The 17,529-nt window shown below is 34.5% G+C and overlaps 3 long non-coding RNA genes across 32 annotated transcripts in view; 2 read left to right on the forward strand and 1 right to left on the reverse strand.

Annotated features, from left to right (window-relative positions):
* Positions 1-556: 556 nt before the first annotated feature.
* Positions 557-906, forward strand: LOC122056556. The gene is made up of 2 exons (XR_006133263.1): positions 557-705; positions 781-906. It is a non-coding gene; the product is annotated as an uncharacterized LOC122056556 (long non-coding RNA).
* Positions 907-1,371: 465 nt separating this feature from the next.
* LOC122056555 lies at positions 1,372-1,727 on the forward strand. Its single transcript, XR_006133262.1, has 3 exons — positions 1,372-1,386; positions 1,488-1,571; positions 1,688-1,727. It is a non-coding gene; the product is annotated as an uncharacterized LOC122056555 (long non-coding RNA).
* A 2,050-nt stretch (positions 1,728-3,777) lies between these two features.
* Positions 3,778-17,529, reverse strand: part of LOC122056552 — a 54,035-nt gene continuing 40,283 nt past the window's right edge. For 18 of the 30 annotated variants that reach the window (XR_006133249.1, XR_006133243.1, XR_006133232.1 and 15 more), the window contains 6 exons: positions 16,752-16,805; positions 16,238-16,368; positions 11,111-15,639; positions 8,412-10,763; positions 8,061-8,209; positions 3,778-3,956 (listed from right to left, as the gene is read on the reverse strand). This is a non-coding gene — a long non-coding RNA (uncharacterized LOC122056552). Of the gene's footprint in view, positions 3,957-5,178; positions 5,273-8,060; positions 8,210-8,411; positions 10,764-11,110; positions 15,640-15,842; positions 15,931-16,237; positions 16,369-16,751; positions 16,806-17,529 lie in introns of all 30 variants that reach the window. The other 12 variants (XR_006133256.1, XR_006133254.1, XR_006133258.1 and 9 more) reach the window with 12 other exon arrangements.

Genomic DNA, 17,529 nt, shown 5'->3' on the forward strand with positions numbered 1-17,529 from the left:
ACCCTTACCCTTCTCACAAATCATGGAAGCAACGTGATGTCAAATGGCATGGTTCAAATCCATTATTTAAAAGGCTCTCCATTGACTTGTTAAGGATCTGGTAAGTATTTTATCGCCAATGGCATGTTGAGACCAGCTCGTCAAAATTGATGTCTAAGTTATTTACATCTCAATTCTATGCTTTTAATCTAAATGAAGAATTATGACAACATTTGGAGGTCAGTTAATAGTTATGGTGTTTGGCAACCATATTTATGATGATGATGATAGCATCTTGTTCTGCAGATTGATGCTCATATAGGCAGTGTTAATGACATTGCCTTTTCATATCCCAAGAAGACTCTCTCGATCATCACTTGCGGCGATGACAAGGCAATTAAAGTGAGTAAAACCATGTGGTTGATCAGCCAGAAGATTGTACAAGAAGAATTATATGTTCTTAACAGGTTCCGTTGCATGATGAATTGGTGTGGGATGCTTCAACTGGACAGAAACAGTATACTGGACAGAAACAGAATTATATATTTCTAGTGTTTCATTATTTCTATCTGTGAAGTTTTTCTTCTCAACTTCAACTGATGGTAAAATCAAAGCACTTGGTTCCAATGCAGTTTTTCTTCTGGATGCAGTTTACTAGCACTTGGTTCCAATGCAGTGCATAAACTCTAGCAGTGGCCGTGCGATGAACGAAATCCATCGGGCAAGGTCAGAAAGAAACAGTTGTAAGAAATTATCTATTTGCTATAAGCCTAGTGCTGATTGTTTGCTTTGCTTGTTCAGTCAACTGCATCTGTTGCTCCTCAGCTCTGTCAGCCACCAAATGGTATTCTTATGACCAATGAAAGGAGTGATAACAATCCAGAAGAAGCAACTGCTTGTATTGCTTTATCTAAGAATGACTCTTATGCAACGTCTGCATCAGGTGGAAAAGTTTCTCTGTTAAATATGAGGACTTTTAAGGTGCGTAGCCATGAATTGATTTTACTCTTGCTACCAAAAATGGAGAAACCAAACCGACTAAACCGACTAAATCGAAACATATCTTTCAGGTTATAACCACTTTTATGCCAACCCCACCGGCAGCCACGTCTTTAGCATTTCATCCTGAAGATAATAACATGATTGCTGCTGGAACGGAAGATTCTAGTATTTTGATCTATAATATTCGGATTGATGAGGTTCATAATCTCGTGCTTTCTATTTGTCAAACTATGTCGATTCTTGATGTCTTCTATAGTTTGTATTGCTTTTGAAATTCAATAGGTAACTTCCTCTTTTGCATTACTTTGAAATCATTGTCTATAATGTCACTTTCTTTCAGATATTTTGAAGGTAAATGGATGTATTCAGGAACTCCAACTAAACAGTTCAGGTATTGGAGATGAGGTTGTTTAATTTTACTTGTTGCAAGTTCCGGTTGTTTGTTTCTTGAGGAAGAAAATGATTCTTGATTCTGGTAAAGTCTGAATGCTAAATGTGTTATGTAGGGTGCAAGGGTTATTGCAGATATGCTGAAAGAAAATCAAACTTTACGTGTACTGGAACTTAACAATAATATGATTGAATATTCTGTATGACCTTATTCTTGGGCAATCTTTCATGTTTTTTTATGAAATTCCTAGATCTTTTACACTTTGTTTCTGGTGTCCTTACTCCTTACACCTTATTTCCATGTGAAATTTTATAGGGTTTTGCAAGTCTTGCTGGAGCACTAGTTGAGAATAAGGTAATTCGATCTATACATCTCAAGCTAATAAGACTTACACACACTTAGATTTTCTATCCATGCAGTTCGTTCTTGCAGATTTAATTTCTCCATCAGATCTGTTGGCTTTCCAGTATTTATTGATTGTATTACTTCTCAGCAATTATGTAAAACTATATTTCTTCTTGTTTAGGAAAAATAACACTTCTAGATATTTGCAACAATGAGATTGGTCCCAAAGGCGCCTTTAGCATCGCTGAGTTTGTTAAGAAAACTAAGTCCTTGCTACGGCTGAATCTTTACATGAATGACATTGGCGATGCGATGTGGTTATTGACTATTATTGCTTTATGCTCTGTTGCTTCACTTCTGAAACATAAATTATCATCTAAGGTGCATATATATATATCTCATTGGAAATCATATAAATGAATTGATGTTACTCATCTTTATTGCTGCTGAGGAATTTATTTACTTTCCATGTACTCTTAGTGATAAAAGTGAATTTATTATTTGCAAACTAAAAGTGAATTTATTTACTTTTCATGTACTCTTAGTGGTAAACAGTTATGCCATTTGGGGCGACTACTAATGAATTGAATTTGAAAGATTAAATTGCTGTTTATGTAGTTAGATTAAAATTTTTGGTTTGGATTATATTAAGTTCCCAGGAATGATAGATCTATCACTATATGATGTGGTTGAGATAAATGATGAATGTTTTTCTTTTTAAGCATTCCAATTAGTCATCTTGTTACCTGATGCTCTTACTACTTTTTCAACTATGATTTTTAGTCTTGGTTTACTAATATATTATTTATGTGTTTTTACAGTTTACAAATCTCAAGTACTCCAGAGTTGAAATTGATGAAGTGCGGTTCGAGTGGGCTGAATGCATGCTAGATTACATTTGAAGTACGGTTCTATCTTGATGTGTTATTAAAAGAATGTTCTACCTTGATTTTGATATCTATTAGCTAGCTTTTGATGTAAAAAGAATGTTTGAATATTTTATGGATATTATTGTAAGAAGATTATTTATATAATTTGTGAATATTTGTGTATTTTATGGATATTGTTGAATGAAGAATATTTGTATAATTTGTGAATATTTGTGTATTTTTATATTATTGTCGGTTTTTCATTGTTTCGGAAATCAAATTTGTGCTGTTAAAAAATATACATATTACATCGATTTTCCACCGCTGCAAAACCGGTGTTATTAACTAATATTACATCGGTCATTTACCGCTGCCAAAACTGGTGTTATTAACATACAATATTACATCGATTTTACACCGTTGATGAAACGGTGTCGTTAAGTGATACTACACCGGTTAATAACCGATTCGAAGACCAGTGTCGTTAAGTGATACTACACCGGTTTTAACCCGATGTCTAAAATGACAGACTTTTAACATCGGCTTCATAGACATCGGTCGAAAATGAAATAGACACCGGTGGAAAACCGATGTCTATGAAGGTTTTTGTTGTAGTGTAAGGAAACAAGAAAAATATAAAAGATCAAAACATTAGATACCGACATCCTACCCTTTAGATTTCAAAGAAAAGAGAACATTCTTATGTCATTCAAAGTGAAAACTAGACTGACGAAAAGAAAGAATGAGACTAGATAATGAATTTCTTATCAAATTTCAAGAAAAAGAGAAGAACATTTGCCAATCATCCACATATAGAATGAAAGGGCATGTTGTCATTATTATCAATCTTAGCAAATATTTACAAGATGACAAAGTTTATTAATTGATCGATATGTAACAAATGATCGATTGCATAATAAAAAAATTAAAAGTATTGAAAATAATATGAAATTAAAGAAAAACTGCAAGTGATAATTATAATGAAAATGAAAAATTGGTGAATACATTGTAAAGAAAAATATGTTGGGAGAAAATATGGTAACAACAAAATAATACTAGAAAATAGGTAATAAGTATCATATCAGAAGTTCCCAGGTGTAGTAGCCGTGGAGGCTCAGAAGTAGGAAGTATTGCCATCATAAAGTGCATGCAGTCTGTAATGTCCTAATTTTTTTTTACAATATATAAATATGAGACATCACTTACTCATACTTTCATAGCGGTTCCTTAGTTCAAATAAAATTACACAGACGGTTCGAAAAAAAAACATAGCCAAATGCAGAATTTAAACTAGAAGGTCTTCGGGTTGTACTGCTATTGTCGCGAGTTGACTCACTGATCAACACCTTCTGTCTAATCTGTCTCATTATCTGAAAAAAACGTCTGTGAGTCGAGAGAGTCAGCATGCTCAAAATTGTGTTATGCAATAGTTAGCGTCTATATAATCTAGTGTACTAAGAGAAACACATGCTAGGTAACTTAGAACCTTCCTACTAACATACCATGAATGTAAACATTGACATCGACATAACCAAGAGAGAATAAACATAACCATGCATATGAATAAACATAATCATGAGCATGTATATAAATATAAATATAAGCATACGAACAAACATAATCATGAGCATGTACATAAGCATAAATATAAGCATATGAACAAACTTAATCATGAGCATGCATATAAGCATAACATAAGCATACTTGCATGGTATAAACATACACCTAAGAATAGCTTTTATCATGAGCATATACATGAGCATACATGAACATAAACATAACATATCATGAACTTAACATATTTATAGCATATCATGAACCTAACATATTCATAGCATATCATGGGCTTAACATATTCATAGCATAACATGAATCTAAACTTAGCATATCCTGAACCTAACTTATTCATAGCCTAACATGGAAACTGATATTGGGCTCCCTCTGGAGCCTTGTCCCGTAAACGGGATCCCTTTGGGGCCTTTTCCCTCACAGTATTCCCATCAAATTCTCATTATTTTGTCACAGTCGACTTACCCGATATTGGGCTCTCTCTGGGGCCTTTTACCATAAACGAACTCCCTCTGGGGCCTTTTCCCATAAATAGACTCCTTTAGGATCTTTTTCCTCACGGTATCCTCATTAATTCTTTATCATTATCATTACTTTATTACAGTCAACTCACCTGATATTGGGCTCCCTCTAGGATCTTTTCCCGTAAACAGACTCCCTCTGGGCCTTTTCCCTCACGGTATTCTCATCAAATCCTCATCATTTTGTCACAGTCGACTTACCCCGATATTGGGTCCCCTCTGGGATCTTTTCCCATAAACGAGCTCTCTCTGAGGTCTTTCCCGTAAACGGACTCCCTCTAGGGCCTTTTTCCCTCATGATATTCTCATTAAGTAATTTTCATTATCGTGATAAGATGTAAGAGGAAACATAAGATCCACCTAAACCTAGATCATATTAAGGTATCATAATATTTCATAAGAAGAACATGAACATGATCTTATACGCAAGCATGCAATTCCATATCATATATATAGCCTACTAAACTACCATGATGTGGAGTAAGAAGCAACTTGAACTTACCTAAGCTAGAGATCCGAAGCCCAGACGTAGCATATATACATAGTCATCATGATAAGTAGAACATAAATCAAAATCGTGAACTCATTTAAGGTACCTAAACATACATGAACCCGAGGAACTAACATAAACATGATATGAGGAAACATGAAGAAATTGTAGGGCAGCATCATGATGAATATGACCTCTAAAACAGAATTTAAAAACTACTCTTAGTAAACTGAAATTTACTAGTTTTGTAAGGTGATTTGAGCATAGGCAAGTTTCCAATCTTCTAATGGAAAGCAACTAAAGCATGGCCCAAACATGAAGTGCAACATCCCCATACATAACTCTTAAAACATAATTTAAACCTACATTTATCATGTCCGAAACTTGCAAGGTCTATAACTTATTTTGAGCATGCATAGTTCCCTAGTTCCTAAGGGTATACAATTAGTAAAAATATGAAACAAGTTGTTAAGCGAGATCATGAGGACTAAAGCTCTAAACCGGAATTTAAAACTCACCACTTAAAAATTGAAACTTGGAAATCCTATTCTATAATTTGAGTATGCAAAGTACTCTAACTTTTAAGGGTAAACACATAGGAAGCATGGAGCGAAGTTATCATCAAGATGAACAACCACTAAAATCAGTAACTAAAACTGAGCCTATAGAATCCAAAACATGGTGAACCTTACAACCCCACTTGAGCATGCAAAGTCCTCTAATTTATAATGGGAAAACCTTAGTAAACATGAAACAATTGTGAAGGTATCATCAAGATGAATAATCCCTAAAATCAGTAACTAAACTCAATTCTTTAGAATCCAAAATCTATACAAATTTACAGAATTAACTAAAGTGCATACAAGTAGATAACATACATAAACTTGTACAGCAAGAACATGATGGACAACCCTTAGAATTTAGTGAGAAAACTAACCCCTCAAGAAGCCGAAAACCTCATCTATACATACCATTTAGAGGAAAATAACTAAACTAGGGTAGCTAAACATACATGAAATTGAGGGCTAAAATAAAACATGATATGTGAAGAACATGAAATAGTTGTAGTGTAGCATCAAGGTAAATGACCCCCCCTAAAATCAGTGAATAAATCTCCTAAATAAAATATAAACCGTGGAAATTCTAGAACATAATTTGAGCATATAAAATTCTGAATCTTAGATAATGGTACTCTAAAAAACTGAACTTAAACTAAGATATATGAACCTAGCAAAAAGGTTTCCAAAACCGCTTTCTTATCATGCCCGAAGTTCCACATCTATACAAGCAATTGGGAGAATAAGAAAAGAACCTAATCTAGAGCATCATACCCCAATTATCAGCCAAGAACAGCAAGTTATAGGATCCGAATTACAACAAATCATAGAACTAGCAAAACATAACATCAGGTAGAGTTCATGAACAACTTGTAAAGAAACATAATAACCAACCCTTGACAATTAATGAGGGAACTACTCCTCATGAATCCGAAATCATGCATTTATACAAGTAATCAAAACTTTAAGAAAAGAACTTTAAACAAAAACACCACAACTCAATCTAAGGTATCCGAAATTCACAAGACATGGAAGCTAATTTAAAGTATTAACATATTTGAAAACATGTCTTAAGTACTTAACTATTACTCCTTGTCTTTCCTCGAAACTCTAGCACTGGTGGAGAAAACAAAGGGTGGGGGAAACCTCCTTAGGCCGGCGGCAACAAGAAGACAAGGTGGAGTTGAGGGTTTAAATAAAAGAGAGAACTTAGGAGTTGGTCTCAATTTCTATTTCCACATCGCTCCACATATAAATTTGTGACTTATATAATTGTTAGTTCTTTTATTTTATTTTTTATAAAACTTAATACCAAGTCTAGATATGATTATATAATTCCATATATATATTTTACTTAGTCGTATAAATTTTATTATGATATATAATCTAAAATACTATAATTTCTTAATTGGTTACCAAGTTCTCTTTCTATATATATTAATCCTATATTCTCCTTATTTAATTTTCTTTTTTCTTTGTAATTATACCTAATATATATCACATAATTTATTATTTTATTTCCATATTAGTTAGATGAATAATCTCTACAAATTTATAGATGCTAAGTTTTATCCCTAAATGTTAAGTCCTTTAATTCTCATATACTAAGTTTTATCCACATATAATATTTTTCCTTTTTATTTTCATACATGTTATATCACGTAATTTATTATTTTATTTCCATATTAATTAGATGAATAATCTCTACAAATTTATACATACTAAGTTTTATCCCTAAATGCTAAGTCCTTTAATTCTTATATACTAAGTTTTATCCACATATTATAGTTTTTCCTTTTTATTATCATACACGTTACATTTCTATAATTTATAGTACATATATTATTTATATCTCATTTATGATTAGATGGATAATTTATACACATAAATGCTAAGTCATGTAAAATAAAAAATTTATATCTATATGTTATATTAATTTTTTTTATACACACATTTTGGTTTTTAAAATAAACTTTATACATATTTATATTCAACCGTTTTCTTAATTGATTCATTTCAATTCCATAAATGTAAGTTAACTTAATCAAATCTAACTAAATCTATCTATTAAATTAATAAATTCTTAAATAATTCCGAATTCTAATTAAATTATAATTTAATCCAATATATATCCTTAATTAAATAAATGGTTTCGGACGTATACAGTCTTATTGGGAGAAAACAAAATATGCTCGATTACAGAGCAGAAATGAAGCAAATAAAAAGAATAGCAAGCAACCAGTAAAATTAGATGATAACTAAATTTAGACAGAAATATACTGAAATATAAAGGTAAACAAATCTGTTAGAAGTTGTCCAAGTTTACATGACACTTACAGACTATTAACTATTTGCTCAAAAATATCCAATGAAGGGCCTTTGGGAACTTGACCTTCAGCATGTACATCAACGAATAAGATTTAGCATAGTCTCAATTGTTGCATCTCCAACATTTCATGAGTGCAGTAAATATCAACATATTTCATCTGCAGCAAATTGTTTGAGGATGAGAAATAAAATGACAACCAAATCTCTGTTGCAACAAATATTTAACTAGTAACTATAAAACACAATTACTAAGGATCATTAATTCAATTAATAGATTATGTGAAACAAAAACTTCCATAGTACCTATAAAGAATCTTGAAATACCAAGGCAAAAAAAAAGAGACATATTCAATGACTTACCTGGCTATGAGTAAATAGTCATCTGATCAAGAGTCCTAAGCATAATTGAGAGATTTAACCCAATGATGGATAGTTATTTACTCCATCAGCAACAATTCCCTTGCTTCCTCTTGGGCAGTCTTTGCCTTCTCCATATGAACTATAAAAATATACATGTTAGTATTTAACATCAGTAGCAAAGTAAAATAAGATTTACCATTCTTCATCTTCCCTTTCTTGTGTCTTTTTTCATTGTGTTTATGGATTTTTTTTTTATTTATCTCTCTTTGAATTATTGAAAGGTAAGTTGATGCATTCCCCTTTGATAAGGGAAGGAATTTATTTTGCACAAATTTAAACTCCGGAAAAGTACAGGTTAAGCCATGTAAGCATACCAATCCATCTTGATCACCATGAACCTTAAAACAGCCTTTTGGTTGCCTAGAATTTTAGTCTCAGCAATATAAACTCCTTGTTGATAATTGTCCATCTGGTGTATACAATATCAAGAAAAGCATACAAAGAAAAAACAATTGCAAACTTTTATTATGCTATGATCATATTTAGACCAAAATGGAGTTGGGAGAAAGAGTCGAAAAATGAACTTACAAAGTAGAATAGGCCAAGATAACAAAATATTCTAATATCTTCTACATGGTAAACTTATTTGACCAAATGAGGCATTTTTTTTTGTAAGTTTTACAAGTTCAATGTTACATGCACACACGCCCACCAGCCATCAACTCAGCAGGTAGGGCAAAATTTAAGTAAGAAATCCAATTAACTTATGGAGAATGAACAAACTCCATGACTTGGCAGTAACAAAATAAGTGATCATGTCAACACTCAATGGCTATAAAACACAATGATCATTTTCCGACCTTCAATACACCACAAAATGCATTTCAAAAAGATAACATCTATTTCACAGCCAAAAAGCACAAGGCATATCTGTAAGAATAGAATATGTTCACCTCATGAATCAATTTAACTTTAAATGTGTTTACATGTCTAACAGAAATAAAATTTTATGCACCAACAGTAAAAGAACAACATGGTGCTTTAAAATATTTAGAAAAGTTAGTGCCTGCATAATGAAATAACTTAAAAGTGCAGTATGTTTGAACTGGAGAATGTTTGTTATTTGCTATAAATTCTAATTAACGAAGAAGAAGTATTTGCAAGACAACATATTTTCAGTGAGCATATCTTGTAATGAATGATCTAGGAGAGTGTTAAAGTGTTGAAAATAAAAAAACAAATGCAATGAGTTACGAGTCATATAGAAAATACATTTCGCATCAATAAAACAAAAAAGAAACTTACATTTTCAATTTCAATGAACAAATCATTTAGGGATATGAACAAATTCAATGAACATCCGGAGTTTTGCTTGAGTTTAGCAGCAAGGCATCAATCTCTTGTAAGTTTCAGTTCAATCTCTTGTAAGTTTCAGTTCCTTTTTGTGAATAAGAGTCCTGAAAATTCTTTCTAGTTCTTGTTCATTATCTCTTACTTGCAATTAGAAGCACGCTTTCTTTTTTTGGTATCAGCGCTTGTTGTTCATATGGCTAACTAAACCTCTTAGCCAAGTATTCAAAAGGAGAGGTCCCTGGGGTAATGATTTAACCATAGCTTTTAAAGGCTGCCAAATTTCAAGAGATTTGCCCAGTTCATAATAAGGCGACCTCAGTAGCTACAAGTAGATTGCAAAAGATCACAGTACGCGTAAGACTACAGGAGGCAGCAGTAGTCCGTCGGGTGAGCAAGAAACAAACTAGCACTCACTAAGCTGTAAGTGATCTTGGTTAAATGTCAAGACGTTGGGAAGAAGCTATAGAAGAGTGGTACTGAAAATCTGATACCTCGAACTTAGAAGACCTTGACCTAGTTGAAACAAAGCCATCAACAAAAGAACTAGCTCACAACTTATCAGTTGTATACGACCGTGTTTGTTTGTCTTGTCGAGACCACCTTAAAAACTTTAAAACCATACTTGAGGAATTGGAGTTTTTGAAAAAGGAAAACCAAAAGATAAACAAAGCCCTAGTAAACCTAACAAAAGAGGTAATAGACAACAGACCCCTTACAGAGTCTAAAGTTCAAGAGTTGATCCTAAAAATAGTAGAGCATCCCAAGTTGATAAAAAAAACAGGCTTTACAATTATCTGCAGAATTAAAGAAAAAGCTGGAGCGAGTCGAAACCTTACTACATAAGGTAGAATCTTGGACTGGCACATGAGCTATATCAACACCCAAGCCAGCCAGAGTTATAGAGACGCCCTCCAAGCTACAGAAGAAATCGAGGCACCTGCTATTGGTTTTTGCAGACCGACTGAGTACAAAGAACCAACCTCTAGCTCAGGAGCTTTACTGAAGCAAGGTAATACACAAATACAACTTTTAGTACAAATACAGGAGAAGTTGCTGCATATTGAAGAAAGAATAGCCAAACTTGAAGCACAGAAGCTAACAACAACTCTTCCAAAGGAAGTTATCAAAGAATTAACCAACAAAGTTAGCAACTTAAAAATTACAGAAAGAACCAGAGAAGGACCAGGCAAACTTCTAGTTTTCAAAGGTCCTTTTAAAGAAGAAAAAGAAAAAGTTTCCAAGAAATAATGGCAACCAGATCCCAGACACAAAACCCTCCTGTAACAACTACTACAAGAACTAGTACTGAAGTAACACCTTTGTTTGAAGACCAGATCAGAGATTACCGCAGAAGTCAACGGCGATGGTACAATGCTCAACAAGGAATCCAAAGGCCACGAAGAAGAATCTGGAACAACAAATGGACCCTCAAGCTTAGCTCAGACTATCTATGCAGGAGTGAGCTGCTATAGTTCCCGCCGAAATTCTGTACCACTCCAGAAGAGATGATGCTCATCATCGTGTTTATATACATCAGTCAGAAGAAGCCCTCCTGGTAACATCTAACCAATCTGACAGATCTTTCATCCAGCATGAAAGTTTTAATCAATTACAAAGAAGTGGTATGAGATTCCTGCATATGGGAGTCATACAAGTAAGAATTCAAATCCTTCACCGACAAGAAGAAGGAACAGTGGCCCTAGTTGTTTTCAGAGATAACAGATGGCAGGGAGACCAGGCCATCTTCGCCACTATTGAAGTTGACCTCACTTATGGAAGTCAGATAGTATACGTTATCCCGGATACTATGCTAACCATATCTGACTTTTACAGGAATATTCAAATTTCTGTATTAACCAGAGGATACGAAAACTGGCGGAACGGTGAAGCAAATTTACTAGTCACAAGAGGAATGGTTGCGAGGTTATCTAATACCCCCAATGTCGGATTTGCATATTCAGTAGCTAACGTGGTAGATTATTTGGCAAGCCGCGGAGTCTGAGCACTGCCCGAAAGAAGATACAACACCAGCGATGTTCTCGGACAAAATTGGATCAGTAGGCAATCTACTGTAAACATACCCATGCAACCAACAGAGGTTAGTACACGGAATTTATTGGATGGTCGTATTTCTTTGCATTTTGAAAATTATCAGGCATCAACAACTTCATCACCCCCAACATACAAAGAACAAGACGAGGAAGTCCAAAGTGATGAAGAGGAAGTTCATAGTCAACATCTAATCTCTGTACTTACGCATGAAGAACCATTGTTAGTAAAGAAAATTGATCCATCAGCTCAACTACACCAAAGAAAGACACTGGGAGCTGCTGGCTATGATCTGGCTATTAATCGAGCACAAGATATTCCTCGCAATAGCAGATCCTTATTAACAACTGGCATCAGTATACAAGTTCCTCAGGGTACTTATGCCAGAGTAGCCCCACGATCAAGCGCCTCCTTACCTAAAGAAATTCTCATTGGAGGAGGAGTTATTGATTCAGATTATCGCGGAGAGGTAAAAATTCTTGCATTCAACACTACTAACACAAATATCTATTTACAGAGGCATGAATGTATTGCCCAACTTATAGTTGAACATATATCAACCCCTGAGGTCGTTGAAGTAAACAAGTTGGACAGTACTATCCGTAATCATACCGAATTTGGCTCCACTACTGAAATCCTTTGTGAACTTGACACTGTCGACAAAAGGATGAAGGAGCTACTTGCTAACTATGATGATACTAAAGCAAAAGCAATTGCTCAAAGTTTTTTTTCCTTCCGAAGCAAGCTCTGCGGCATCCTCCCCAACTAATTCGGATGATGCACGTATGTGGTATAGCACCATCGGCATGCCAAATGTTTCAAGAGAACAAACGATATGGCTCGATCCAGCATCCAAAATTTGGAAAGAACAATTCAACATGCTTTTTCCACAAGAAGAGTCTTTTCATGTCATGCTCAGCTCAGATATTGACGATGAGCACATTATTTATCTACAATATTTAGCACAAGCCCCTTTACAACACTTTTGTTGCTGCTGCTACTACTGCTAAACCTTATTGTCATATCATTGTAGCAACAAATGAAGAATGGATGACTGATTATCCACAAATAAAGCAGTTGGAAGAACAATTGTATTCTTCAGCCATGCCACAGTATAGGCCACCCACTGATACTGCAATGGGTCCTGTTGGCTATCCACACGCTAGGGCCATAAAAGAATCTTCCTCTATGATGGCCCAGCAACCACCTATATTCGAAGGATATCGAGCAGGAAAAGGAAGGTTTAAGGCAAAAAACCAATCAGAATGGTGGAATCTTTGTCATTCCTACCCAGCTCAAAGGCGGGTTAATGAAAATAGGTGTTCATTCCTTCCGAATTCCTTTTACTTATGCATTCCCTATGAAGCTAGGTGACGACATTCAGATGATATTGGGATGCAACTTCATACGAGCCATGAGTGGAGGAGTACGTATAGAAGGGAATGAAGTCACCTTTTATAAAAATGTGACTACAATTCAAACACAGCAAACAACCCCAACTCTAGCTACACTTGAGGAGTTAGATTTAGATGAGGAAGAGTACAATATAATTTCCGAACAAATAAACGGAGGCACTATGGTCCACCCAAGTTTTCAAGAAAATTTACAAGGTTAATAGGGGACTTAACCCAAGCTGGATATATTGGGGACAACCCAATGAAATATTGGGCTAATAATCAAGTTATGTGTCATCTTGAAATCAAGAATCGTGAATTTACTATTGAAGACAAGCCTTTGAAGCATGTGACACCCCAAATGCAAGATTCCTTTCAAAGGCATGTGAAGACACTCCTGGAATTAAAAGTTATTCAACCAAGCCAGAGCCGCCATAGAACAACAACAATTATTGTTTACTCAGGAACCACTGAGACAGGCATTGAGAAGAAAGGCAAGGAGTGACTGGTATTCAATTATAAAAGATTGAATGACAATACACACAAGGATCAATACTCCTTACCAGGTATCAATACTATCATTAAACGAGTTGGTTATAGTAACATTTATTCAAAATTTGATTTGAAAAGCGGTTTTCATCAAGTTGCTATGCATCCTCAGTCCATTGAATGGACATCTTTTTGGGTACCTGACGGCTTATATGAATTACTCGTTATGCCATTCGGGTTAAAGAATGCTCCCGCAGTATTTCAAAGAAAAATGGATAACTGCTTCAGAGGAACAGAGCCGTTCATAGCCATATATATTGATGATATCCTGGTATTTTCTAAGAATGAAAAAGAGCATGCAGAACATTTGAAGGTTATGCTTGATATATGCAACAAGAATGGTCTCATACTAAGTCCAACAAAAATGAAAATAGCAGTACATACAATTGATTTTCTGGGAGCCACTATTGGCAATAAAAGAATCAAATTACAACCTCGTATTATCAAGAGGATCTCAGGATTTCAAGAAAAGATCTTCAAACAACAAAAGGCCTGCGATCATGGTTAGGACTTCTTAACTATGCTCGTTCTTATATTCCTAATCTTGGAAAAACACTTGGGCCACTATATTCAAAAATTAGCCTGACCGGAGAAAAGAAGATGAATAGTCAGGATTGGGCCTTAGTAAGACAAATTAAAGAAAAGGTCCAACAACTCCCGGATCTCGAGCTTCCACCAGAAAACTAGTTTATCATACTTGAAAGAGATGGCTGTATGGAAGGCTGGGGAGGAATATGTAAGTGGAAGCTACAACAATTTAATCCCAAATCAACAGAAAAAGTTTGTGCATATGCAAGAGGGAAATTCTGTCCACCAAAAGCTACCATAGATGCCGAGATCTATGTAGTAATGAACAGCCTGGATAGCTTCAAGATTTATTATCTTGATAAAAAGGAATTAATGGTCCGAACTGATTGCCAGGCTATAATATCATTTTTCAACAAAAGCTTTCAGAACAAGCCTTCTAGAGTGAGATGGATAGCCTTCACCAACTTCGTCACCGACATGGGTATACCAATTAACTTCCAGCATATCGACGGTAAGGACAACCTTTTGGCTGATGCCTTGTCTCGTCTTGTGTGCAGTTTAACCACATGATGGCATCCACAAGCAGAGACCCTGATGACTCTGGAGGAAGCCCTAAGTCAAATCAAAGCTCAACCCAATCAACATGCCTCCAATTATCTAGCCCACATTATCTATTCCTTACTAAATATGAAGACCTGGTCAACTCAACCCGAACAAGCGTCCTCCTTGAAGAAGAACATGACGCTAGACGACAAATGGCCAGCATCGTAAGAGCAGCATCTCAGCAAGTGCTTGCCAGCTTCGAGAACTTGAGCTTATCTGCCAGCTCAAGGAATACGACTTCCAACGCAGAAGCCACCATGAAGGAAAAGAAACTTATTGGTACAAACAACTGCCAAATGTCAAAGAAGCACGCCTTGAGCTCTGGAAAAGCTACTTTCAACTACAGGATGTCATAAAAAGCATCAAGAACACACCGCCATGAAAGGAACAGCTAATTAACCTTGATTCCCCATAACAATGTATTGAGCCACGGGGAGCCGCTCACTTGTTATTAGGAATAAAGCCTAAAAAGTAAGATAAGTCATATAGACTTAGTTGGAAAGGTGCTAAAGAAGGAACCAGTGAATGATGGTGGGGCCCAATGAGCACCCAGTTCACGCTTTTCTCTTCTATATAAGTACCTTTAATTCACTCTTGCAAAACACGGAAAAACATCCGGAGTTTTACTTGAGTTTAGCAGCAAAGCATCAATCTCTTGTAAGTTTCAGTTCAATCTCATGTAAGTTTCCGTTCCTTTTTGTGAATAAGAGTCCTAAAAGTTTGTGGCTGCAAATTGTTCTAGTGTGTGAATCCTAAAAGGATAAAATTACATGAGAAATCAAAGGAGGAAATGAAAGTAAATATCTATTATAAAATCAAAGATAATAGCAAGTGAACTTCTATGGATGAAAAAAGGTATGTATACGTTGCACCATAACTTAAAAGAAAAACACTTTATAAAAGTAACTTTACAGAAATAAAAAAGGAAAAATTATAGGTATAAGAAAGCATGTACTATCATTTCAGCAGCTTATCAAGTCTTCTGAAAGAATTCAAAAAGAGCTCAAGTAGATTTCGTCCCCCAAACACCAGAAAACCTGACTCTATTGTGAAAAAAATAAATTAGACACTAAAATATCAAACATCACAAATTACAGAGAACGTAGATTTAGAAACCAATATGACAAAATTCATCTGAACAAATTTTAAAGAGAGACCACAAGTTTTCACAAACCACACTGATCCATCCATTTCAATAGAAGATTGAAAAAGAAAATCAGTCAAATATATAAAACTCAATTAGTTCAATAGAATAGCTTATTGCCAATAAACAAATTTTCAACTCCAAGAAGCAGGGAAATTAAGTGAAGATTCAAAAAACTACATCGCATATGTCAAACAAATTGTTACCTGCAATTATAGAAATCTTAGCATCCAAGAAAAGCAAGCTCTCAAATTACAAAAGAGCAGTAGTTATCAGGGCAGAATGGAATGAATTTAACTCCCAACACAGCAAGAAAACAAATCCGTGCAAGCATCAACTACAGGACAACAGAGTAAAAAAAATGCATCAGATTTGTTAGAAATACTTAATTAAGTAATTGTTTCAAGAAACAGATTAAAAAAAATCATTGTTATCCAAATTAAAATTTGAATTAATCAATATATAAAAAGGTCACCTAAGATCTCAAAAGGAGTCTTGATGTAAATAAAAAGAAAGTAAGAAAACAAATGCCCATTATAAAATAAAACAAAATCACAAGTGAAGTATTGATGAGAAAAGTTAATAGTTCGTTAGATGGTAAATCCTATGGACAGAATAAAAAGTTGATAGAGCATATAACAATGATTATTTAGATATTTGAGGATATAAATTAAGTAATAATAGAACTATCAAGTTCTTTAGAAAGAATAATATTGGCACCTCGAGCAATATGATTTGAGCGTGATAGACAAGCTTCCTAGTGTCACTTGTAATCTGTTACAAAGAAAAAATCATAAGAGAAGGAACAAGCAGATTTACAAAAAAAAGTGTTAATCTATAACAAACATAAAGAGAAATGATCAAAGAAAAGTATTTTCACATATATAGACCTTATAACTGTAAGAAGAATAAATAGGAGCAACACTTTTTGCCCATGATAATGCAATATATCATATCAAAGATGTACAGAAACACACTTTATTCAAATTTAAGTGTTTCATCTAGAATTTTATTAACATAATGGATTCCAAACAAGCCTATAAATTGAGAGAAGCAAATTCAGTTTTTATTAACACAGAAATGCTAGAAATTATAAAATATTGGATAATGAGTTTGCATCTCATACTTTTCGATCAAAATTTCCTAGATCCTTCAACAAATTAGGTGTTATCTTAGCATTAATATCCTCGTGAGGAAGTCAATCAGATCTAGATTCAGAAAAAGAGAATTCAATAAAAAAGGACAGCTTGGTGCATGAAGCTCCCGTCATGCGAATCCCGGGAAGGATCCATTGTACGCAGCCTTATCCTACTTTTTGTAAAAGGTTGTTCCCAGGATTTGGACCCGTGACCTTTTGGTCACAAAGCGACAAAAAGATATGTCTTTTCAACAAAAAGATAATTGTCAAATAAGTAACCATAGTGATGAATTAAATAAATCCAACAAAAAGATAATGTTGCATCATTCATACTTGACCTTATATGCATTTTTTTCACAC

The sequence above is a fragment of the Zingiber officinale genome, chromosome 3B, assembly GCF_018446385.1.
Source record: "Zingiber officinale cultivar Zhangliang chromosome 3B, Zo_v1.1, whole genome shotgun sequence".
NCBI classification, from domain to species: domain Eukaryota; kingdom Viridiplantae; phylum Streptophyta; class Magnoliopsida; order Zingiberales; family Zingiberaceae; genus Zingiber; species Zingiber officinale.